Source organism: Papio anubis, chromosome 19 (assembly GCF_008728515.1).
Source record: "Papio anubis isolate 15944 chromosome 19, Panubis1.0, whole genome shotgun sequence".
NCBI classification, from domain to species: Eukaryota; Metazoa; Chordata; class Mammalia; order Primates; family Cercopithecidae; genus Papio; species Papio anubis.
In genome coordinates this window covers 40,708,022-40,734,083 of record NC_044994.1, presented here as the reverse complement: position 1 = coordinate 40,734,083, position 26,062 = coordinate 40,708,022, and the positions used below count along the sequence as shown (strand labels likewise).

Below are 26,062 nucleotides of genomic sequence, written 5' to 3'. Positions count from 1 at the left end.
AAGAATAAAAGTGATGCTTCCGTGAGGTGGCTCTGCCCCACCCTAGGCTGAAATGTGTAATCTCACCTGGAAAGTTGGCCCAGGTGACCTCAGTCCTCCCTCTCCCAGCTCCCCCGACACAAAGAAGCATCCAAGACTAGCAAAATGTTTATTAAATGATACAGGTCTTATAAATACGATGCTGAGAGCTTTCAACCGCAAAGGTCAGCTGAATCCACCCCAAGGTGAACCAGTGTGACCCACACCTCACGGTCCCTCTCTAGCACCACATAAACAAGCGACATGGACCACACCGCATTAGCTCAGCTGTGTCTGCCCTCCGAAAAGGCACGTTGGACCCCTAACCCCTAGGACCTGTGAAAGTGGCCTTATTTGGAAATAGGGTCTTCATAGATGTAAACAAGTTAGGATGGGGTCATACTGGAGCCCTAATTCAGGGACTGGGGTCCTTATAAGAGGGAAATTTGGACACAGACACACACGAGGAGAGCACGTGTGAAGATGGAGGCAGGCAGGGGACCAGCGCAGCCCTGGATCTGCCAGCCCTGGCATGCCAAGGACTGTTGGGAGCTGACTCGAGCCAGGAGAAAAGCTGGAACAGACTCCCCCTGACGGCCCTCAGAAGGAAACAGCCCTGCAGATACCTTGATTCTGGACTTTCAGCCTCCAGGACTAAGAGAATGAGTTTCTGCTGTGTTAAGCCCCCCAGGTTGTGATAATTTATGACAAGAGTCCTGGGAAACTCATACACGCAGGCATGACAGTCCCTGCCACAAACCTCCAACGACATGACCCAGCATTTGCCCCTTCCCAGAGCCTTGGTTTTCTTAAAAAGTTGGGTTGGATTGCCCCTTCCGGCTCTGACATGCAGCCCAAGGGTCTTGGATCTACTTAATCTCTGGAGGATTATGGGAGATGGGGTGTCAGGTACATCTAGAGAGGGAGGGGAAAGGGAAAAGGCTGGTGCCCTCAGCCACAGTGTGGCAGAACAATCAGAGGGAAAAGTCTGACCTTGATCAAGGACAAGTCCAGTTCAGCTGTGCAAGCCTGCATTGGGCCCCTCCTGGGATGGGGAGGGGTAAAGAGAGATGGCAGTGACTCCCACAGGGAGCCCGCCACAGGACAGCAGTATTCTTTGTTTTAAATTTGGATCAAAGCAATAAAGGAAGACTGGGAGCAGGAGAGACTGGAGGCAGAAGCATCAGTGGTGGAGAGAATCTTGTAGGAGGCCAGACCTCAGAAGACCAGAGAAGGCACAGGCCGGCCCCCAGATACTGCTAGGAGAAGGAAGGACAGATGTGGAGCGAGCCGGGAAGGGGCAGGACGGACAGGTCAGGGAAGGCAGGGGAGGGGGTCAGGAGAGGTGGGAGGTGAGTCCCAGGCCACCTGTTTGGGGGACCAGTTAGATGACAGAAAAGCCAGACAGGGACTGTGGATGAAGATCGCAAGCTGGATTTGGGGGCACATGGTCTGAGACACCTGAGGTCCAGAGGTCCCCGAGGCAGCCGAGTGGGAGCTAGATTGGGTTCAGAAGACAGATCTGGTGTGGAGCACACAGGTGCCAGCCAGCGCCACCTGAGACAGCCAGAGGGCCTAGGAAGAGAGCAAGTGGAGAAGCGGCTGGGATGAAACCCCACCTTCGACAGGCCACAGAGAATGGGTTCGGGGAAAGGCTGGAAAGCATGAAAGGCCTGGGGCAGTAGAGAAAGTGGAGTCAGGGAGAGCGGGCTAGGAGGTGTCCTCTGTGGGAGAGGCCCCCAGGATGCAGCAAGGAAGAATGCCTGTGGAGTTGCCACTTAGGAGGGTCCCAGTAATTGCCGGCTCCCCACAAGGCACGGAGGTCCTCAAAGGGTTGCTCATTTCTGAGCCTTCCCCATGAGATGCCCATAAACAGTACTGAGAAAGGAGACAAGGAAGAGGTGAGATGAGCTGAGAGAGTAATTCAGCCAACATTTTCCCACCATCAAGGGCATCCATGCCTTTTCTCAGCGACTCCACAGACCCCAGGATGCCTTTGGTAAAATGGAGAAAGGCGATTGGCTATGTGGAAGTAATCCTCTTTCAGACACACTTAAAACAGCATACATCAGGTAGAAATTTGATGGAATGCAAAAACGTCAAAATGGATTTTGTTTTACATAACCCACATGCTAAAGAAAAAAATCTAAACCTAACCTGTCTTACAGATGTCATAATCTTTTTGGGGAAAAAAGAAAAATATAGCTAGAACTTGAACATGCAGATATTTAGAGCTGAGAATGACCTAGAAATTTATTTAGTCACAGCCTCTCCTTTTACAGATGAGAAAAGTGAGGCCCCAAAAAGCTGGCTTGCCCACAGTCAGGCCATGCGTTAGTAACACAGCCAGGACTAGAACCCAGGCCTCTGCCCTCTCTCCCAGGCCTCTGCCATCGGCATGCCACAGCACAGAGCAGGCCAATGCCAAGCAAAATCAGACTCCATGCAGAATGGCCACATTAGTAGCTGGGAGATTTAATTGTATTCGAAATTGTACCCTCAATGGCTTGGAGTTTTTGTTATTATTTTTAAAAGTGGCAGGTGGGTGCGGTGGCTTATGCCTGTAATCCCAGCACTCTGGGAGGCCGAGGTGGATGGATCATGAGGTCAGGAGTTCGAGACCAGCCTGGCCAACATAGTGAAACCCCGTCTCTACTAAAAATACAAAACTTAGCCGGACATGGTGGTGGGCACCTGTAGTTCCAGCTACTCAGGAGGCTGAGGCATGGGAATCGCTTGAACCCGAGTGGCAGAGGCTGTGGTGAGCTGAGACTGTGCCACTGCATTCCAGTCTGAGCAATAGAGTGAGACTCCGTCTCAATTAAAAAAAAAAAAAAAGTGGTTTAGTTCACTTTTTACAACACTAGAGTGGCCACAGTAGGTTGTGTAGGTTGTACAGCTGTGTTCTGAACAGGGGAGCCTGGCTAAGGGACCCAGGACAGGTTGAACTCACCTGGGTGCCATTCACTAAGCCCTACACTTAGGATGGTGCTGTATCAGACAGGGAAGAAGCACTTTTTCTAATGTTCCCAAAGACACTGTGTGGGAGTGGTGGCCTGATATTGCTTTGGAGTGAATCTGTTCCAAGCCTCTGAGTCTGGGTAGAGATAATATTTTTTGAAAACTGGAAACTAAGGACATACCCTGTAAATTAAGACTCTAACTAAAATAAAAGAAAGACATAAATACATCAAAAATAGCAAAATGAGCAGAGCATAAAAAGCAAATTTATAAAGGATGCAACAGAAACAGGTTATAAATTCCTGAAAAATCTTCGCAGTGACTAGCCAAAGAAATGCAAAGGAAACTTTGGTACAATTTTACATCTATCAAATTTAAGGCCAGGCGTGGTGGCTCACACCTATAATCCCAGCACTTTGGGAGGCTGAGGTGGGCAGATCACTTGAGGTCATGAGTTTGAGGCCAGCCTGGCCAACATGGTGAAATCCTGTCTCTACTAAAAACACAAAAATTAGCTGGGCGTGGTGGCATACACCTGTAATCCCAGCTACTTGGGAGGCTGAGACAGGAGAATCGCTTGAACCAAGGAGGCAGAGGTTGCAGTGAGCCAACATTGAGCCACTGCACTCCAGCCTGGGCGACAGAGCGAGTCTCCGTCTCAAAAAAATAAAAATAAAAGTGTGGAAAGGAATGCCGATCTTCACTGTCGGGGAAACAAGTGCTCTCAGTCAGCTAATGGTAGTGAAAACATGTGCAACCTATCTTCTGCTGGGCAATATGGCACAAGTATTTTAAAACTCGTTAAATATATGTAGAACCTAGAAATAACCAAAGGTGCCTTTGACATTTCACTTACAAATATGTCTCTAGGAAAAGTGAGGGCGGAGGCCACCATCCCTGCAACAGGCATCCTCCTCACATCCTTGGCTCTTGGAATTAGCATCGCCATCATCACAACACGCAGAAGCGAGAGTTCACCCAAAGGGAAAACATTTGCAGGGTTTTTTTTTTTTAACTCAGCTATAAAGATTTATGAAATTGAGGCAGGATAACAAAGTATTAAAGAAGAATCTATGTGAAACAGAAAGGGAGCAGGAGTGCTCAGTGGCTGGGTCGATGGCTGAAAGGCTCTGACCCGATTCTATCCCTGGGAGGTGGGAACAGTGGTCAATGCCCCTTAACAAAGTCCCAGAGAGCCTCTTCAGGCTGGAGTAGATTGCAATGCTTGGATGCTCCAGGTCCCTCCTAGGGATGGGATGAAAATGCCAAGGGTCCCTGTCCACAGCTTCATGTCTTAAAAATGTAGATTCTTCAAAGAGTTTTAGAGGATGGGCTACCTGCCAAGTCTCCAGGGCAAACGGTACTGTCATCCTTCCCAGCAGGTCATCCCCAGGGTGTGGATGGTGTGGGTGTCCAGGCTGCATTCCCAGGCCCCATCTCAATCACACAGAAGGCCATGGGATCCTCTGAATGGCTTCAGCAATGAATGCCACACACTGGCACGTCGAACTCTCCTTAACGCTAGGACAGCGCAGGAGCAAGACTGCTACCCTTGGGGATCCAGAGGAGGGTTAAGAGAAGCCCACTTTCCCTACTTTCTACAGGGCGAATGTTTTGTTGTCAACATCCAAATGAGTTTTGCATTCTGCTCTCTATCCATCCCTATATTTCAACATAAAGACAGATTTTCTTGCACGATCTTCAGATGCCGTCAATACTCCAAGAAGATGCACCACTTTTACCCTGCAGCTTGGTCTGCCCTGGCATGTGACAATGCTCTGGGTTTGAGAAATGTGACTACACATTGTTCCCACTGCTCCTCCACCTCTGTCCCATCCGCAGCATCACCCTTCCAAGGAAAATCACGGAAAACACACAGACACACGCATGGATCAAACAGAAGTGATCTCTGTCCCTCAATAGGTGCCTCTGTCCTTTCAGAACAACTGATGGCCTTCTGGGGAAATGGAAACCACCTTTACTTGGATCTGGGCAATGATTATAGGGGTATAAACATTTGTCAAAATCCCTCAGGCTGTGTACTTTAAGAAGAATGCATTTTACTGTATGTGAATTATGCTTCAATAAAGTACTGATGATACACTAAGAGGGGACAAAACATTGATGGCTACAGGAAGCACAGTCTGTAAACAAAATGCTACAGAGCAAGGTTCCTGGCCTTGGAGATCATCAGAGATGGGGGAGCTTGGAGAGGACTGGGTTCACCATGGTGGGGAGACAGTCAGAGGAGGCCTGCACTGAACATCGTCAAACTCAGGTCTCCTCTCCGGTTTGGGATAGCCTGGGCAAGTCACCAAACCTCTCTGGGCTTCTGTTTCCTTGTCTGAAAGTGGGTTAGATCTGTGGTGTGCAAGTGGAGAGCTTATGAAAATGCAGGTTCTTGGACTCTGTCTTAGCTCCTACATCACACACAATGGGAGTTTGGGGTACAGAAATCTGCATTTTGATAAGCTCCTGGGTGATGGCAATGTTCAGGGTCCAGAATATTTGGGAACTGCGGTCAATGTGCTTATGAAGGTCCTGACCTCCAGTAGTAACAGTCCCTGGTTTCTTGTGCAAAGAACAGCAACATATGGCTAAGAGAATAGTGTAAAGAAATAAGACAATCAGAGTTGGGTGACACAGAAAGGCTTCCCATCGTATGGTATCTCCAATCAGAAGCCTAAATCTAGACCATAAATCTCAAGCGGTGATTATGTACAGTTGCGCAGCTTGTGTACTGCTCAAAAATATCCATCCTAGACAGCAAGTGAGGGCCAAGAGCCAGCTCAAACCCTATTTGTTAAGCGCTGTGCCCCGGTACAAGGCTGCGGCCAGCTGGGTGGGAAGAGGGGAGGTAGGGGCTGCTTTCTTCAAAATTCATCCACCAAGGTAAGAAAGGCCTATTTCCGATTCTTACAAAGGTGCTGTAAGGGTTATAGAGGCCCTGTCTGCAAAAAGACAAGAACCATGAAACTGTTCCTGTTTTTTCTACAAAGCATGTGTTTTCAGCCCTGTCTCCCTAAACACAAGAAAAGTGACTGACTTAATATTCAAAGCACTTCGTGTCCTGCTTCTTCCCACCATTCCCCAACTTCATCCCAGGATCCTTGTCACTTGCTTTCCCCAGACATGACATGTCTTCTGTCCATCCGTGCTCGAGTCGGGCTGCCCCTGCCACGTGCCCAACTTCCCACTGGTCGACTGCCCAGTTGTTGGCCCCTCCTACAAGCCCTCGTGGTGGAATCGATCCTCCCTCCCTGCTCGTGTGCCCAGCATAGAGGATGGGGTAGTGAAGACAGGCATGTTGCAGGCTCTTGTGGACCTGAGGATCTTGGTAGAAGATGATTAAAACACTAATTACAGCAAAGCGTGAGTGAGGAGAGTACGTAGCAGGAGGGCATGCTGTCTGTTAATTACAAACCGAGATCGGCGCCCTCGAAAAATAGTCCGACTCCTTTCCCCACCAAACTACAAATCTAAGAATAATGCGACCTGAACGCAAAGCTCTCCTGGGTTTGGTATCACTCTCATCCTCATGATGCCTAAACACTTCACACTGTAAGAAAATTAAGATAACAGGGCATTCATTAACATTTTCTGCAGCATCTAATTCCACGAACTGTGAATTCCATCACCCCAGTCTGCCTCCTTGTCCTTCCTCACCCTTTGGGAGGCCTAAGACTCTTAGGGCCAAAGCACTGTTGGCCCCACCCAGACAGGGCCAGATTTCCCCATGGCCAGGTCATGTGTGGGGGTCACACCAGGTGCACCTGGGGCTATGCTCAGGCTCTGTCCGGTCCAGTAGCCCAGTTGGCCCCCTAAAGGCCAGCAGTTCCCATCTGGACACCCCCCCTCATTCTCCTCCCTCCTCTCCACCGCAGCAGACATACGGCAGAGAGGTGGGGCACGCCCTGGGCATACTGGAGGTGCTGACCCTCAGCTGCCCATCTCTAAATTGCATGATGGAAGCGATTCTGCAGCACTGGCCTGCTCTGTTGAAAAAGGAGGAAGAGTGCCCAGGAGCATGGAGTATGGAGCCATGAGCTGGGGGTTCAGTCTAGACTCTGCCTCTCACTAGTGCAGCACTTCAGGCAATTGCTGAAGTCTCTGAAGTCTCTATGCCTCAGTTTCCTTATCTGTAAGACCGGCCAGCCCCACAGGGTTGTTCTAAGGACTAAACGAATTAGAGGTAAGAAAATGTTTATTAGTGGAGAGTAACAGCTCTAACCCTGTTACTACCACCGCCGCCACTGCTACTGCAAGCACTCCCACCACCACCCTGCACCAGCACTAACCTATGCTAGCAGGGAGGCCAGGAAGGTCACAGCCGTCCCTGGGCCCAGGCACCATGGCACACAGGGGGCAGGTCAACGCAGCGCAGTGTGCCTCAGGAGCCCACGTGAAGCACAGAGGGGACCCTGAGACAGGAGGGCATGACGCGGTGGCAGGGGAGGCCTCATGTGCATGAGGCCCCCAGAGAGCCACAGAGAATCAACCCCATTCCCAGGTGCCTCCTTTATCCCCAGAAGCCTGTCATTAGGCCCTGAGGGACCTTCGGTGAAAATGCCTTTCCCTCTCCCCTTCCTCTCTGTTTCCACGGGTGCGTCCACACCATGTGTGGTCCCTGACCTCCCTGCCCAGCCATCTCATCATGGAGACCAGCTTCTCACGCCTCCTGCCCCCTGCCATCTCGCCAAGCCTCTACTCTCCAGCCCAGGACGCTGCCAGCTGTCTCAGTCAAGTCTTGCCATATGCTCCCTTGCTGGCCAGAGGGTAAGTGCAGCACCACACTCTCAGGGTACCCGGCCCTCTACACCCCACTCCACCTCCCGCTTCTTGGAACCCACAGCCCCTAAGACGCCAAATTGCACAGGAGGTCCCGCAGGGAGAATACAGTGACATCCTCCCCCTCCAACAAGGGTCCCTCTCCACCCAACTCCAAACCCATCATCCTTCAGGGTCTTCTCACTCTCCTCAGACACAAGGTCTGCCCCGCTTTGGCCCATATGACCTCCCCTTCCCCTGAAAGCCCCCAGCACTTATTTCCAAACCATTCCCTTTGCCACTTAATCACACTTTTCCTTGTGGAGAGCTTTAACTCCTTCCCGTCTGCTGTTCCTCCCCGCCTTGCCAGGACAGGTAACACCACCTCCCCGGTGCCAGGTGTGTAAGCAAGGCTTAATAAGCTCTTGCAGGACGGATACTCACGCTAGCTCTCCAGTCCTGTGCAGGCAACGAAAAGAAAGAAATGAGGTGGAGGGGGTCACTGGCTGCCCGACCCCAGGAACACATTGGACAGGGGTGGGAGGACCCTCTTCCCGGACATCTTTACCAGCGGAGAAAGCGCTCGCTCCCCTAGCCAAGTGGCTCTTCCTTTCTCTCCCCTCAGATGAAGTGCAGTGGTTAAAGCAGTGCCAGAAAGAGACTCTGCAGGGGCACAGCAAGAAGAGGAGAACCTGCCAACCCAGCTCAGGCACGGGCCACCGAGAAAAAAGAAACGGAAAGAAAGCTCTTGGAACTCAGAGATAAGATGAGGGCAGAGCCAAAACACAGCCTGAAAACCTAAGAGCGTGGCAAGAATTATTTCTGAAAATACAGGAGCAAAGTCTAATTTTTGACACAGGGCAGATAAGTTACACAATTCATGCTGGGATGTGGTAGGTCTCAGGAATTTACCAAAAAAAAACCAAAAAACAAAAAACAAAAGAAAACCCATCAAACTCAGTCATCAGCCCCTGCATTTGCGAAAACAGTATTTGCTGTCTCACCTTCTTTCTCTGTGAAATGGAAAATCTATAAAAAGGGATATTAGAGAGCTGATGCTGGAATGACGCTGAAGAAAGAATGTGTAATGGCACGGCAAAATTGTGGCATCGCGTTGCTAAATGGAGAGAAGACAGCCCCCAGGCAGTACTGCAGTAGGCTCTCATCTCTGGAAAGCAATCCATGCGAAAGCGGTGTCAGCTGGGCAGGGCCGCGATGCCTGCAGCCAGTGGATTAGTTGATACCCAATCCCATCCCCCTCGACACCCCCCACCCAGCCCTGGTGAATCCACATCCTGCCAGGCCTCCCAGGGGACTCATCCTCCTCTGAGGTTCAGGTCAGAACTCTAATTCTTGAGGTGGGGAGTGGACGTGGAAACCAGGCTAAAGGGCGGGAGAGCCAAAATTCCAAGAAAGAACTCCTCAGGATGGGAGGAGGAGCCCTGCACACTGGGACAGGCAGGACTGAGCACCCAGAAAGACGGTGGTCCGGTAAACATGGGAATGACAGTCCCAGTCAGAGAGGGTCCCGAAAAGTGGGCCACAGGCAAAAACCCCACTTTCTAAGTAGTAGTGTGGTGCTCCCACCAATGGGTCACGGGGCCCAAAGGTGTCCAGGTTAAGCTCAACTTCGGGATGTGTAGAAAGCAACACAGGTGAGGTGTAATGGAAACGAAGGTGCCAAGGATGTTACCACTGAAGGCGAGTGGTTGGCACAGGGCCCCTGGGAGTGAGAATGTCTCCCCAGCCTCCACCTTCATTCTTAGTACTGAATTCTAATGAGCAGTATCTAGAGATATCTTGGAATGGAGGAAGGGGCCCTGAGGCCACACTGTCCCTCTGCTCTAACTCTTGTTTGCTGATTGGAGATGTATCATTGAGCTCCTGCGGAGACCCACTCACTAAAAAGGCCCCAGTGCCAATGACCTGCGCCAAGCACTCTACGAGTGACCACAGCCACAGTAACCGCAGACTCTGGCTTTCTGATAAATTGGCTCCCACTTGGATAGGCAGCTAACCTGAGCCTCTAACAATACACAAACCTGTAGCAAAACTCTGACCCAGCCGGCAGACAGGGACCAAGCAACCAGTTCTTTCATTTCTCAGTAGATGAATGGGTGGACAGACTGACTGATGGACAGATGAACGGGTGGATGGATGGATGGAGTACCACTTGAGTGAATCACTTGTCCATCAGAGACATCGTAGTTCCTTCATTTAATTATCTAACTAGTGAACATTTTTTGTACCAATGGATGAGGGTCTCCAAGAGGGTCATGACTGGGAAAGTTTACACCTGATTTGGGAGTCAGAAACACAGGCGTGAAAAAATATACATACACACTAATGTGGGATTTTTTGATCCCATGCAGCTCCTCCTTCAGCCCTTCCCCTAAAGCAGATGAATCCTCGCATCCAGAGAGACTAAGGTCTCTTCGCACAAAGAGACCTGAGTACATCAAGATCCATCTGAGAAAGGGACCCTGGGAGTTAGGGTTGAGGTTCTGGGCAGGCAATGCAGGACTTCCTAGAGCAGCAGGGATCCCTGGTACTTTGAGGCAGGCTAGCAGATGTGTGTGTGTGGGTTTGGGGGGAAGAAAAGGAGAGAACTAAGTTACGTTTTAGTAGGAAAGAGGCATGTAAGAAAAACAAAAGGCAATTCAATGGAAAAAACATTTTCAACAAATAGTGCTGAGACAACAGGGCATCCACATGCAAAACAGTAAAGATGGCCAGGCATGGTGGCTCATGCCTGTCATCCCAGCACTTTGGGAAGCTGAGGCAGGCAGGTCACTTGAGGTCAGGAGTTTGAGACCAGCCTGGTCAACATGGAGAAACTCCATCTCTACTAAAAACACAAAAATTAGCCAGGCGTGGTGGCATGCACTGTAGTCCCAGCTACTTAGGAGGCTCAGGCGGGAGAATCACTTGAATTTGGGAGAATCACTTGAACCTGGGAGATGGAGTTTGCAGTGAGCCGAGATCGCACCACTGCACTCCAGCCTGGGCAACAGAGCAAGACCCTATCTCAAAATAATAATAATAAGCTACGAGGGTACCACTGTACTCCTGCCTGGGTGACAGAGTGAGACACTGTCTCTAAAACAAAATGAAACAAAACAATGAAGCTGAACCTCTAGCTCACAACATATACAAAAATTAACTCAAACTGCACCATAGACCTAAATGTCAGAGTGTTTTACAACCATGAGACTCTTAGAAGAAAACAAAAATAAATTGTTGTGACCTTGGAATAGCCAACAATTTCTTAGATATGACACCAAAAGCATATCAATGAAAGAGTAAGTACAGGAGATAAATTGCATTTCCCCAAAATTAAAAATATTTATGCTTCAAAGCAAATCATCAAGTGAAAAGACACTCTATGGAATGGGAGAAAATATTAGCAAATTCTGATAAGGGTCTAGTATTCAGAGTATATGAAGAACTCTTACAATTCAACAATAAAAAGACAAATAACCAAACTAAAAGTTGGGCAAACAATTTGATAGACATTTTCCCAAAGATATACACTTGGATAAACATCTAAACCTGAGCTTTTAACACTAAAAAGCACATGAAAAGATGTTCAATGTCATTAGTCGTCAGGGAAATGTAAATCAAAACCACAATGAGATACTACTGTACACCCACTAGGATGACCATAATCAAAAAGACATAATAACAAGTGTTGGTGGGGATGTAGAGAAACTGGAACCCTCAAGCACTGTTAATGGGATTGTAAAGTAGTGCAGCCATTCTGAAATACAACCTGGCAGTTCTTCAAAAGGTTAATATAGGGTCACTATGCCACCAAGCAATTCCACTCCTAGGTATACACTTAAGAGAATTCGAAACATACATCCTCACCAAAACCTGTACTTGAACGTTTAGAGCAGCATTATTCATAATAGCCAAAATATGGAAACAAACCTCAAAGCTCCATCCATTGATAAAGGAATAAATAAAATGCAGAATAACCACCTAATGGAACATTACTCAGCAAAAAAAAAAAAAAAGAAGAGGAGCTGATATATGCCACAACATGGATGAACCTTGAAACTATTACACTAAGTGAAAGAAGCCAGTTACAAAAGAGAACATATTGTATAACTCCGTCTATATAAAATGTCCAGAATAGACAAATCTATAGAGAAATCACACACGTGGTTCTCTAAGGCTGAGGAAGCTGGGGAAAAATGAGAGTTATGGTAATGGGTATAAAAAACTGGGGTTAGATAGTGTTGAGGGTTGCACAACGTCATGATTATATTAAAAACCATCCACTTTAGGCTGGACATGGTGGCTCACACCTGTAATCCCAGCACATTAGGAGGCCCAGATGGGCAGATCACTTGAGCCCAGGAGTTCGAGGCCAGACTGGGCAACATGGTGAAACTCCGTCTCTACAAAAACAACAAAAAAATTAGCCAGGCGTGGTGGTGTGTACCTGTGGTCCCAGCCACTCAGGAGGCTGAGGCAGGAGGATTGCTTCATCCCAGGAGGTCGAGGCTGCAGTGAGCCTCGCTACTGATTGCGCTACTGCACTCCAGCCTGGGCGACAAAGCGAGACTCTCTCAAAAAAACAAACAAACAAAAGAAACAAGAAAACAAAAAAATCCACTTCAAAAGGGTGAATGTTATGTTATATGAATTTTTTGTCTCAAAAAAGCTTTTATCTAAAATAGGTACTAGAGAAAAAACTGGAGATGAGGGCCACACAGGGGCTGTGGCACTATCCTTCAGGGTCCTGGCCAAAGACAAACAAAATACAGCATAAGGGAAGTCCAGGCGTGAGAGAAGCCGGGGAAGGAACGGCGCCTCTCAGCAGTGGGATCTTACAAACCATCTCTGGATTAAATCTCTTAGGGTGAAAGAATAGGGCCAACAACAGGACTATTTTCTTCTGGACACGGCTTTTGACATCACCCGCCTTAAAAACCTAAATACCGTTGCTACCACCTTGTCCTGAGGCGGAAACAGGTCAGATTCCAATCTACCCAAACTCCCCGCCTCGGGTAGATGAGGCAGCATTTGTCTAGAGCCACAATTTCTGTTCGTGATTTTCTCCTCACATCTCCAACCTCAAGTCTTGGCTCCCTGAGTCCAGCCTGTGAAGCTCAGTCAGTATTATACTCTGACATCAGGGCTCTGGGCAGACCCTGTCCCCGCAGATCATCCCAGAGGAATGGAGGTCACGACTTGCAATATCACAGTGCTCTCATAGGACATATTCCACATAAGCAGCTCTCAAAGTTTGAAGAATAATTAACAATTTCACCCTTCTAGAATGTTCTCTCCTCAGTGGAGAAGCCCAGAAAACCAAAACCACACAAAAGACAAGCTCTAAAGCGCCAAAACAAGTTAGTGGAGTAGAATATGGAATTACGGTCTAAGTAGGAGAATTTTAAAGGTGCATTTGAGCAGACCGAATCCTCCCTGGGTCCTTTTGTTCTCTGCTTTCTTAGTGTCCACTCAAATCCTATACTCGGGGCACCATGGAACCTTGTTTCATTTGGTTTTACGGAGAGACTTAGTGTCAGCAATTAAACGGTTACGCCCCGGCTGGCACAGCGAATCTGGAAAAAGAACCTCCATTCAGAGGTGGCTTCTCCCGGCTTATTTCTGCTGTTTGTGTTGGCTGAAGCAGAGAACCACATAGAAAGAGGACTCTCAACGTGAGCAGAGTGGCAAGCGGGACCCAGGGTGAGTGCAGCGCCTAGATGGGCGGACAGCAAGGTCCTCAGATGAACCAAAAGGCCATCTCAAGAAGGGACTTTACTGGCACCAGTGCCCCACCTCCCTTCCCCAGCTACCGCAAATGCTTCTATTTCTTTGGCTTTGCAATGATGATGGCCAGGCCAGAGGACAGGGGAACACACCATGTGACACTGAGTGTTCCTCCCTTGGGTCAACAGCTGGCCTGGGCAAAGCCCAGAAGGCCACATATTTGATCTTCCAAAGGTCAACCCTGCCCCGGGCAGCCTCGGTGCAAGTGACCATACACCCCCAAAACACAGGCCCCCTCCTCGGTGCCTCTCGGGCCAGGGCAAGGGGGCACACCTGGGTGCACCGCACACAGGCGCTGCTGCCCGAGGACTGGGAGGGACAATTCACAAGCCTGCATTGTTCTTCGGCGGCTTTCTGAGGCCGATTGTTCCACAGTGCACGTTTCTGTAGCACAGGCCCTGCCTGGCATGTGTGGGTCTCCACAAATGTTTGTGGTTGGCTCCCCAGGGTGAAAAGCAAGAGTTGGAGTCAGCAAAGCACTCTCATTGACTAGGCCTTCGTCCAGGCAAAAGCCCTCACTCCAACAGTTTACCTTGGAGAGAGAAGGCTGCACAGGGTGGTTGCTGTTCTGCATTTACTGTGGATAACTAGGGCTTGGGGCTGGGGCCACAGCCCAGCACATGTGTGTGCACAAAGCAGCCTTCATCAAAAAGCATGCTGGGCAGGGAGCTTTTAGGACAGTCCTAGTCTGAGCCTGAGGGCAGAGACCCTCCCGGGAGAGCAAAGCTGTATCTCCATGGACCTTCCATCCCCTCAGGGGGTGAGGGAGCCTCTCAGTGGGGGTGCATGGGTAAATAAAGCCTATGCTGGGGGTTGCAGGGCTTGGAGGTCCTGACACTACAACTCTGTTCCACTCACAGTGCACTGCTGTAATCCAGCTGCGTCAGCTTTAAACCCCCGAAGGCAAAAGAAAAGCGAAAATTAATCTAATTAAAGTCGACAGTGTTCATAGTAAGGAAAATTCTGGTATTTTGCCAAGAGTCTCTGTCCCTGGCCAGCTTTGTGAGAAAAGGGCATGATGTCTGGAACCCAGTGGGTTGAAGCTGGAGTTCTGGTTCTGTCACTTGGCTGTGTCGCCATAGGACAGCTGTCGGGGGGCAAAGCATCACCTGCCTTACAGAACCGTTTTGAGGGTACGTGAGAAAAGATGTAAAGCCCCTGGTAAATTTTAAACACTCAACAAAAGTGGCTGGACTGAAGCCCTACCCGCTGACCTGACGGGGGCCTGCTTGGCCACCTCAAGAAGGGGAGCCGGGACCTTTCCCCTGCACCCTGGACCCTGCCCCCAGGAGTCCTGGCAGAGGCGGGACTGACTCCCTGTGTCTGGAAGTGGGAGCTCCAAGGAGTGAAGTTCCCAAAACCTGGTCATACCCAGCTCCCAACACCTGTCATCACTATTACTCTTTATCTCATTTGGCCCTCCAAGCAGCCCCTTGAGGTACACATGTGACTGGCCAGTATTTCTATTCTCCCCATTTTAAATATTCAGAGAGGGAGTGAGTCTTGGGCCAGGTCACAGAGGAAGTCACCTACCTCAAGAGCTGAGTCTCTGACAGTCCAGGGCTGTGTCTAATGAAAGAGCTAACATTGATCAAGTATCTCAACATTTCACACCACACTCCTAGGGGACGAGATAGTCGCCACACTTCCCAGTGTGTGGCTGGATGCTCAGAAACACAGCGCAAGTGACATGATGCCCACTCCAGGCCTAGCAGCTTTTGCTTTTCTGTTCTGAGGGAAGCCAGTCACCTTGCAATAAAGCCAAAAACACTGAGCCCGCCATGTTGAAAGGAGGCCCAAGCTAACCACACACAGACACCAGGCAGAGAACGGAGGGTCCCAAGCGGCCCTGGGCTGAACCACAAGAAACAGAGATGCCCTGACCTTTTCCCAGCCCACCCTCTAACCCCCAAAACTCCTGCCCAAAATGCAGACCTGTGAGCAAATAATAAAGGGATGGTTGTTTTAAGACACTAATTTTGTTTCCTTTTTTAATGCAATATTATGCACTATTTTTTATGCACAGGATAATGCAGGCCATGGAGAAAAATAAAACAGAGGAGGCAAAGAACTGGGGGAGAGGGAGCAAATTTAAACAGGGTAGTCAGGGAATTATTTAAGCCCATTCACCCCAAAGCCACTTGGAAAGAAAAATAAATTTATCCCCAAATGGGTGCAACTCCAGGCAGCTGGCATCTGTCTGAACTGAAGAGCAGCAGGAACAGAGACCCTCCCTCTTTAGAGTGACAGCAGGAAGCCGCCCTGGCAGGAAGGAGGAGCTGGAAGACAGTTTCGGGAAAGAAGAGGTGAGGGAAGGTCTCACTGAGAGGAGGTGAGACCTGGTGAGATTACTGTAAATCAGACTTGAGGGCACCCGGCGACACCAGACTCTGCTCCCTGGAAGGTGACCTGTATAGCCACGCACTGCTGGGGATGCAACTGCCTTCCCCCTGGGTAATGACACCAGCCACCAGGGGTGTCAGAGGGCCCAGGACAGCACCTGATACAGAGGCGGCCAGAGGCATGGCGAGCAGGATGTCCTCAGATATACTGCCTTCCCATTCCCACACAGTGATGGCACACTGCGAATGGCCTGCGTGGGTGGCTGGATATATATGGCCCTTGTCTGCTGACCTGACCTAACCACACCCTCTCTTAAGCTCCTCCCTGTCATCATGTGTCAACCAGGAGCTTTTGTCATAGAAACCTGCCTTTTCCCTCCATCATCTAGTTAGGGGGACTTCAAAGTGGGGTGCCTGAGTGATCACTGGGTCATAGAAAATATTAGAATGCTTAGTTTTTGAATCTCATCTTGTTCAATCTCTTTGTTGGTACACACTATACATCAGTGCAACATTACACATGTATAAAAATAAACAATGAGCCAAGTGTACACACTTGTCTTTTTTTTTCCTGCAAAGTAAGCCATTTTGGAATCCCCTGGCCTGGGTCACATGGAGGACACAGGGCCAGGCAGGTGACTGGAATAAATGGGGAGGGGGAGGTCATGAAACACAGGGATGTCCCATGCTCTGCCGGCCTTCCAGGCCCTGCATGCAATGTTTTAAAGCTGCTCTGACTCCAGCAGGTCTGTGGGCTGAGCCAGACCTGGCTGGAGGCTGCCATTTTGTAACTTTAGGCCCTGAAATGAAGCCCAAATGCCTCTTAGTGCAGTTCAGGGCAGCCTTCCTGATCCAGACGCAAGGGCTCTTGTCCTTAAAGACTGCTTCAGCCACATGCTGGCTACCTCCAAGATGGCTCACTTCCCGCACTGGCCTTTGCACAGCCAGTTCTCCAAGCTGAAAATGCCAATTCCCCTTCTTTTTGTTTGTTTGTTTGTTAAGGCAGGGTCTTGCTCTTTTGCCCAGGCTGGAGTACAGTGGCATGATCATGGCTCACTGCAGCCTCAACCTCCTGGCCTCAATTAATCCTCCCACCTCAGCCTCCCGAGTAGCTAGGGCTACAGGCACACACTAATGGTAGTGGCCTGGCTAAGTGTTGTATTTTTTTAAGAGTTGGGGTTTCTTCATGTTGCCCGAGCTAGTCTCAAACGCCTGGGCTCAAGCAATCCATCCACCTCAGCCTCCCAAAATGCTGGGATTATAGGCATGAGCCACTGCATCCTGCTTCCAATCACTCTTCTTTATCTACCTCATCAACATCTTCTTCTTCTGGGGCCAGATCAAATTTCTCCTCCAGGATGACACACACCCCGCATATGAAGCAGCATTAGTTCCCATGGGGTTAGGATGTGAGTTTTGTACTGGACTAGCCCAGGCCAGGTCCTGCTTCTAGCTCCTACTAGCTGTGCAATCTTGGGCAATTGAATTTACCTCTCTGAGCCTGAGTTTCCTCAGTTATAAAACAAGAGGACTCATCTTTACCTCCGACGGCCACACAGGCACCCCAGGCTCCTCTCCTCTGCATTCCCAGGGTCTTTTTACCCTCATCCTTCTTGGCTCTGTGGTGGTTAATTGTACATGTTGACCTGGTGAGGCTATGGTGTCCAGCTGCTTGGTCAAACACTCATCTAGATATTGCTTTGCAGGTATTTTTCAGATGTGATTAACATTTATAGTCAATTGATTTATAACCAATTGATTTTAAGGAAAGCAGACTACCATCTGTAATGTTGGTGGGCCTCCTCCAATCAGCTGAAGGCCACATGAGCAAAGACTGAGGTTTCAAGAAGAAAGAAAGGAAGGAGGAAGGAAGAACAAGGAAGGAGAAAGGAGGCAGGATAATGGAGGAGGAGGAGGAGGAGGACGAGGAGGAGGAGGAAGGGGGAGGGGGAAGGAGAAGGAGAAGGAGAAGGAAAAGGAGAAGAAAGAAATAATTCTGGCTTAAGACTACAACATAAAAATTCTGCCTGAGTTTCCTGTCTGCTGCCTTGCAGATTTTGGATATAAGACTGCAATGTCAAACTTTACTTGAATTTCCAGGCTGCCAGCCTGCCCTACAGATCTCAGATTTGCCAGCTCTCACAATCACATGAGCCAGTTTCTCCAAATCTCTTTCTCTCTCTCTTTCATGGTTCTGTTTCCCTGGGGACCCTGACTAATCCAGGCTCCCTGAGGCCAGGAGCCAAGAGTGATATGCCTTTGACTACACAGTATACGGTGTCCAAGCAAAAGACTGGGAACCACCCAAACATCCAGAAATAGGGAATGGGTGAATAAAAGCATGGTATAGCCATACTGTAGAATATTATACACCAGGAAAAAAAATAAAGAGGATTACTATGTGCAGGTATGGAAGACACTGGTGGAATATTCTCTTAGATGAAAAAAGTAAGGTACAAAAATGGCATTTTCAGAATGGCACTTTTGATGTAAGAAAGGAGAAATAAGAATATATTCCTTGTCATGCATGAAAAAACACTAAAAGGGGAAACAAAATATTATTAAAAGTACTACCTGGCCGAGCGCGGTGGCTCACGCCTGTAATCCCAGCACTTTAGGAGGCCAAGGTAGGTGGATCACGAGGTCAGGGGTTTGAGACCAGCCTGACCAACACAGTGAAATCCCATCTCTACTAAAAATACAAAAATTAGCCAGGCATGGTGGCGCATGCCTATAATCCCAACTACTCAGGAGGCTTAGGCAGGAGAATTACTTGAACCCGGGAGATGGAGGTTGCAGTGAGCCAATATCACACCACTGTACTCCAGCCTGGGCAAAAAAACCAACCAACCAACCAACAAACAAAAACAAACCCAAACTGTTACTTCCAGGAAGGCACAAGGCAAGATGGAAGGGGGTAGGCGGGGAAAAGGTGAAAACAATACTGCCATACTTTGCAGATCGTATCTTTTTTTTACTTATTAAAGTGAAATCCATGTAACATGAAATCAACTATTTGAGGTATTTTAAAGTATACAACCCACTGGCATTTAGTACATTCACACTGTTGTGCAGCCACCACCTCTATCTAGCCCCAGAACATTTTCATCATGCCAAAAGAAAATCCTGGGACAAGGTCTGGATCCCTCATCTCCATACATGTGGCCTTCTCACTGTGGTCCCCGTTCCACTCTCCAGCTCCATCTCTCACCTCCCTCCACCCTCCTCAAAGACTGGGTCCTATAACCTGAATCACCCCTAACCCCTGCACTCTCTCACCTCCAGGCCTCTGCATATAAAGTTCCATCGCCTCACCCACCTCTTGGCCACAGTAACTCCCCTGTGACTTTTGACTTCGTTCTCAACTTACTCAATCAACACTTCCCTAAGAAACCTTCCCTGATTTCCCAGGCACCACTGCTCCCCCCACCCCCCAGGGACTCCCTAGTACCCTGTGATTCTCTTTTTCTGGCAGCCTCAGTGTGTGTGTGGATGTCTGTCTCCGTTAGCCTGTGCATCCCTCTAGGGCAGGGACTAAGACTTCCATGCTAGAAGGCTCTCTCTGACCAGAGGGACTGTTAGTGCCCTCAAAATACAGCACAGTTTCTGGCATGCAGTAGGTTCTTAATAAGTACTGATGATGGAAGGACAGGACTCAGAATCTGACACCCAAACAGCAACTGGCTTTATTAAAGCCTCATTTCCTCAGTCCCAGATGACATGAGTTCTTCCTCCTAATCACTGTTGGCTTTTACCTTCTAAGAATCATGACCTGCTTCTCTGCAAATGGACCAGCCTTATGTGTGCTTTTCTGGTTATACACATTCTCCCCATTCAGCCTCTCCACAGCTCTGGGGGTGGGTATTGTCTACCCCGTTTTGCAAGGGGTTTGGATCTCTGCTCTTCCACTCACAGGGAGGACTGGAAGTAAACCAATCAACGTGGCCACGTGTTTGCAGCTCTGGTGAGGGAGGTAAAATGTTTGCAGGGTGAAATTGCTAACATGAAGTTTGGACAAAAGTCACTATTCATTTGTCTATGTCTGCCTGCCCCTAACTGAGGAGACCAATGTCACTACCCCTAGAAACAGAGGTAAAGAAGGACAAGGTAAGATTGCTGCTGGAATAGATTGAAGCCAATGCTGTGTCCTAGGACAGCAGGAGGGGCATGCCAGCCCCAGGCAGGGGGCCAGGGGCTGGTGCTCACACCCCCAAGACTGGTCTCACCCCTGTGCACACTGACCTAGAGCAAAGATGCTGGGGACCAAGTTGAAGTTCCTTGGCTGCTTTCACCATCAACCTCTAGGAACTGAACTGGTCTTTGGAGGAGGAGGGTTCAACAAAATTTTAATTACAGGTTGTCTCTCCTGCTTTTAATGGCTAGGCTCTGCAAACGTAGTACTTTAATCACATGGTATGAAATCAAATCACTGTTCAAGTATACTGGTGTGGCTGGGTATTTAAAGGAACCCTGTTATGAAATCTTTTTAGAAAGCAAGTTAATTGAAATTTTTTGAAACCCAAGGTTTTGGTTTTGGCTTTTTTTTTCATTTATGAATGTCTTGAAGTAAATCTATTCTAAGTTTGCTGGGTGCACCAAATCACTCACTGATCTTCGTTCACCTTGTCACCTTTCTCAGTGGGGCCCCACCTCCCCCAGATCAAGTCTATGACAACTTGCTGGAATTTTCCAGTTCTCTCCTTTTCCTCCAGCAGTGTTTTTCTGCTCAAAACTGTACTCACTCTGGAAATTCTGAAGAAATGTGTTACAGGCTGAACTGTGAACTCACCAAATTCATAAGCTGAAGCCCTAACCCTCAGTACTTCAGAACATGACTGCATCTGAAGAAAAGACTTTAGGGTGGTAATTAAGGTAAAATGAGGTCATATCAGTGGACCCTAATCCAGTTTGAATGGTGTCCTTACGAGAAGAGGAGGCTGGGACACAGACACAGCCAGAGGAAAAATCACGTGAGGGCACTGCAAGAAGGTGACCATCAGCAGGCCAAGGAGAGAGGCCTTGGAAGAGAGCAACTGATCTGGGTTGGCTGTGTCCCCACCCAAATCTCATCTCCGATTGTAGCTCCCACAATCCCCACTTGTCATGGGAGGGACCCTCCTGGTGGGAGATAATCGAATCATGGGGGTGGGTTTTTCATGTGCTGTTCTTGTAACAGTGAATAAGTCTCAAGATCTGATGGTTTTATAAAGGGCAGTTCCCCTGCACATGCTCTTTTGCCTGCCGCCATGTAAGATGTGCCTTTGCTCCTCCTTTGCCTTCCGCCATGATTGTGAGGCCTCCCCAGACATGTGGAACTGTGAGTCCATTAAACCTCTTTTTTTTTTTTTTTTTTAAATAAATTACCCGGCCTCAGGTATTTCTTCATAGCCGTATAAAAATGGACTATTACACCAACCCTGCTGACACCTTGATCTTGGATATCCAACTTCCAGAATTATGAGAAAATAAATGTCCACTGTTTAAACTACCTGGTCTGTGGGATTTTGTCATGGCAGCCCAGGCACACTAATACAGAAAGAGTGCCTGTTAGGGCCCTGTCTCACCAACTAGCTAAGTGACCTTGGGCGGGGGCCACAGCTGTTCATCTCCGATTCCCAATGTTTCCCCACCTCATGGGGCTGCTGGGAGGATTAAATGCAAATGGCAGGCATCAATGCTTATGAGCTCACTGACCATCCTCCCTGGTCCTCTGATGTCTCCACAATGTCATTTACTCACAGGAACATGAGATTTCTCCCCCACTTCTTGCTGTCTCATAGGTACAGGAAGCCAGTGTGAGAAGGCGATCCTGACACCAACAGCCTAGATTTTTCTTGAATTAACACTTTACTTTCTTTTTTTTCTAAAGCATTGCCACATATATTCTTAAAGTTAGGACTCACAAAGAATCTGTGAAATAGGATTTGAAAGCTTATTTTCATTTTGCGGATGAGGTGAACTGAGGCTCCGAAAGCTTGAGTGATTTATTCACAACCCTGTGTCTTGCGAGGCAGGAGCCTGTTTCTCTAGAGTTGCATTCAGCTGTTCTCTCCAGCATCACTTGCTACACCTGCTCTCCCAGCTTGCTCCACCTCTCTGACACCCTAAGTACAACCAGCACCAGGGTACTGCTCTGCTGCAAAACCTTCAATGGCTCACAGCTGCAGAGTGTGTCAAGCCCCAACTGGTCTCCACTGCCCCATGCCCTCTAACCTCTAGCCCCTCATTGCCAACCCCACTGTGACAGAACAGTCACTCTGTCCCATGAGCACAAGCCACGCTCCCCTGTTACTAACTCCCTGAGAACACCTTCCCCACTTCTTTCTGACTAGCATGGAGCCACCTCCTCCAGGAAGCCTTCTCTGACTCACTCACTGAGTTCTTTCCATAGTGATCTCAGGCCCTGCCATAGAAAGTGGCTCTGAATAGACTTGCCCTCGTTTTATTTGCTAATTACTCGACTATCGTAGTCCCTAGGGCAAAGACCACATCTTTCCACAGGTACCATATACCAAGGCACAAAGAAAATACTCAATGACATTTGCTGCTCTATTAGAAGACCAGTCAAGTATAAGTTACCTCCTCAACATAATAAATGTGTTCCAATATGGCTATTTATAAGCTCAACTTTTTAAACATAGCGTTCTTCCCTGACTTCTGCCACATCATGAGGGTGCTGGACGTGCACCCATCTGGTCACCAGTGACACTGCTTCCATTTCCTTCTGTCCCTGGACATCCTAGCTAACCCCACCATCCCTGCCTGTCTGTCACGATGCCTACATGAACTCCAGGAGTTACTATTTAAAGATTCCAGGGATCTTTCTTTAAAGAAAGACTTCTGCTGTCATAAGGCTAGACTATGAGGGCAAGATTTATTGTCTCTTCTGTTCGCCTGCTATATCCCCAACTCCTAGAAAAAAGCCTGCTACATAAGTTGTTGCTGAAAAATACCTGGTGAATAAATGAGACTATTAATCCTTTGACTATTAGCTTCATAGAATTTTTTAAAAATTTAATGGTTGAATGAAAATCCAAATCCACAGTCTGTCAAACAGGCTGAGATGAAGGGCCCTGGCTGTGGGGTACTGCAAGTTATGTAGGAGTGCCCAGGAAGTGCTGTCATTCAGACGGGACTCAGCATTCTTTACCCCTTCCAATGTCCCCACTTATGTTATCCACCCAGAGCTATGCCCAAAGGGGTTCCCACAGCCTTTCCAAGCTTTCCCTTCCTTCCCATGAGACAAAAAATGGAAACTCCCACCCCAAAGGCAATGGACACTGTCCCAGCTGTCACCTCTGCAACAGAGGTGTCAAATATGACAGCTGCCCAGAGCATGGGAGGGACGTTGGCACCAAGCTGTGGTTGGTGTCAGCCCTGATGCCACCACAGGACCTCGGATTCATGACTGATGTCATGCAGAACCCCTGTAAGGGCAATCCCCCCAGACAACAAGCCTTAGCCATGAAAATCTCCACCCCTGTACCTCAAAAGGCCTCCCCCGAGGTGCTGGCCAGTCACAGGACCTATTTTGGGTTTTACCTTCTCTCTCTTCCCCACCAACTTTGGGGAGGCCCAGTATGTCCTGCTCATTCATCTTCATAGCATGCCCCTGTGTCCTGGTCTTGTCTGTAAGCTCCATGAGGGCAGGGCCTGTCCTGATCACCACTGCACCCCAGCAGCTAGAACAGGACTTGGCACACTGTAGTCAACACTGGCTGAATGAATGAATGAATGAATGACTCCCCTTCCGTTACACACCACACTTTCTCTTGTTGATGGTTTTATTCTTTTGTGTGCATGTGTATTCACTGACACTCACTGAGAAAGTAGTGAATGGGGCAAGGCTGACAGGCAGAATCCCCAGACACTGCAGCCAGCGGGGGACTGTACAATGGGCTGGCAGAACTTGTTGCCTGTTAAAAGCCCACAGAGCACACCAGCATCCCTGAGTGAAGGGCGCTGTGCCCTGCAAACTGTCATTAGTTCAGCTTTGTAACAGCCTCATGCCCACCCCCAGCCTTCTGGGCAACTCACCCTGGCGAAGGAAAGGGCACAAGCTCAGGAGGCCAGATCCCGAGATGCCCAGCGCAGGACAGCCAGGAAGGCACACGCTGGAGCCCCACCTTCCCATCCCACATGACAGTTATCTGGGCACGGATTTATCTCCGTGGCAGGATGGGGTGCCCACGCCAGATGACTGTCTGTCCCCACATAACAAGGTTGGGTGTAGGGGGCACTGTCCTCCTGAGAGCTCACATGGTTGTGTGCCAGGCACTGTCTCAGGTGTGTGGCAGCTCATCTAAACTTCATAGTGACCCTACAAAATAGGTACTACTATGATCCCTTATTTCACAGATAAGGAAACTAAAGCACAGAGGCCCTGCCCCTGGTTTCCATGGCTGGTTCTGGGGCTGCTGGAAAGAATATAAGAGGGAGGGTCAGAGGATGTGACCTCTGGTCCTGGTGTCAGCCGCAAAATCCAAGAGACTTGCAATCTCTCGGGGGATCTCTGTAAAAGGGAAATGATAACACCTTCCTTCCCACATGCCCCAAGGCATGAGAGCACTTGAAAAACTCATGAAAGACAACACAAATGAGTGGCAGCTGGTGTTAGTTAAGGCTACAGCACTCCGGCGATTTCTCAGCTGTTTCCTGTAGAAGGGAAGGAAAGGCCCTTGACAGCCAGGAAGCACAAACTACAACTAGATCCTCTCTGCCAAGAACGTGTCACTGATGAAGGCAGTGCCACAACGGGGCTGTGGGGCTTGGACTCCGTGGAAAACAGCTTGCAAAGTCTCCACATCACAAGACACACATAGACGGTGACATCAGTAATAAACAGGACTGGAGACAAATCAAGACCCGGGTTAATTCAATATGCAAAATAATTTAACATCACTATGGATCAACCAATTGCCATTAAAGGAGGAAATTGATGTAATACGCAAAAATTAACATGGTACTCAAGTGATGAGAAAGAGGTGATTCTTCCCTTAAAATGTATCTCAATATCAGGGTGGCATCATATTTTCAATAATATTTTTTGAGTTGTTTAAAACAAGCCGACCAGGTGTGGTGGCTCACGTCTGTCATCCCAGCACTTTGGGAGGCTGAGGCAGGAAGATTGCTTAGGCCCAGGGGTTCGAGACCAGCCTAGGGAACAAGGTGAGACCCCCATCTCTACCAAAAAAATAAAATTAGCCAGGTATGGTGATGTGCACCTGTGGTCCCAGCTCCTCGGGAGGCCGAGGTGGAAGGAGTACTTGACCCCAGGAAGGCGAGGCTGCAAGTAAGCTGTGTTCGCACCACGGCACTCCCACCTGGGTGACAGAACAAGACCCAGTCTCAAAACAAAACGAAACAAAAACCTACGCAACGACCTATACCAAGAAGGTAACCTCAATGAGAACTAAGCTTCTGTTTTCCAAAATATCTTCCCAAACTAAACAGCTTCATTTTATTCAAGTACCTAATGTTCTGTCAATAGTTAACTACTAGATGAATGAGGTCAAATACTCTCCCAGGACAAGCCACAGGAGAACCAGGCTTTGGGGACCTTCATAGAGGCCTAGCGAAGGCCATCTGCAGCAGGTGGGGCTGTCCCCGGGCTGTGACACGGAGCTGTACTCACCTACCCTTCCCCAGGAAGGCCTCCGTCCACACACGGGCAGCCCCCTCCACGGCCCGCAGAGGTCCGGCTTGCACCCGGTGGCAAGCAACACATCTGGGTACCAGCAACGGCCACAAAACCACCTTTCACTGTAGAACAATCTTCTAGCCCCTAGGACACCCAGCGCCTAAGTCCTTGCCCCTAAGATAGGCAGGACCATGGGGAGTGCAGCTGCCTGGAAGGAACACTTCACAAAAGCTGGCTCCTGAAAATGAGGAAAACCCCAATTTGGCTAACCAAGGGAGAGCCGAGGATGGTCTGAAAGCAGCCACATAGAGAGCAGACGACCTTAAAGCCTTTCCCCCAAATCAAAAATCTCCAGTGGAGACGAAACTGAGATTCCGGGTTCTCAGAAAGTCTTTGAGCCTTTTGAGGGGGTAGGGGACTGGTGCTGATGGCTGGAGTAGGAGACAGGGCAAGAGGGGAGCACCTGGGAAGAGCCCACCCCACTCAACTTCAGGGGTACCAAATCTTACTGTGGCAGGCACAGGCCAACCAAGGAGAAAACACA

At 48.9% G+C, this 26,062-nt stretch overlaps 1 protein-coding gene across 7 annotated transcripts in view; it reads right to left on the bottom strand.

Moving 5' to 3' along the window:
- CTIF (cap binding complex dependent translation initiation factor) overlaps positions 1-26,062 on the bottom strand; it is a 333,464-nt gene that overhangs the window by 282,825 nt on the left and 24,577 nt on the right. Inside the window, exon 1 of one of the 7 annotated variants that reach the window (XM_021930112.2) lies at positions 8,191-10,555. The exons of the other annotated variants lie outside the window; for them this stretch is intronic. The gene's annotated coding sequence lies outside the window, so the exon portion shown is untranslated. Of the gene's footprint in view, positions 1-8,190; positions 10,556-26,062 lie in introns of those variants that run through there. 7 annotated transcript variants of the gene reach the window in all.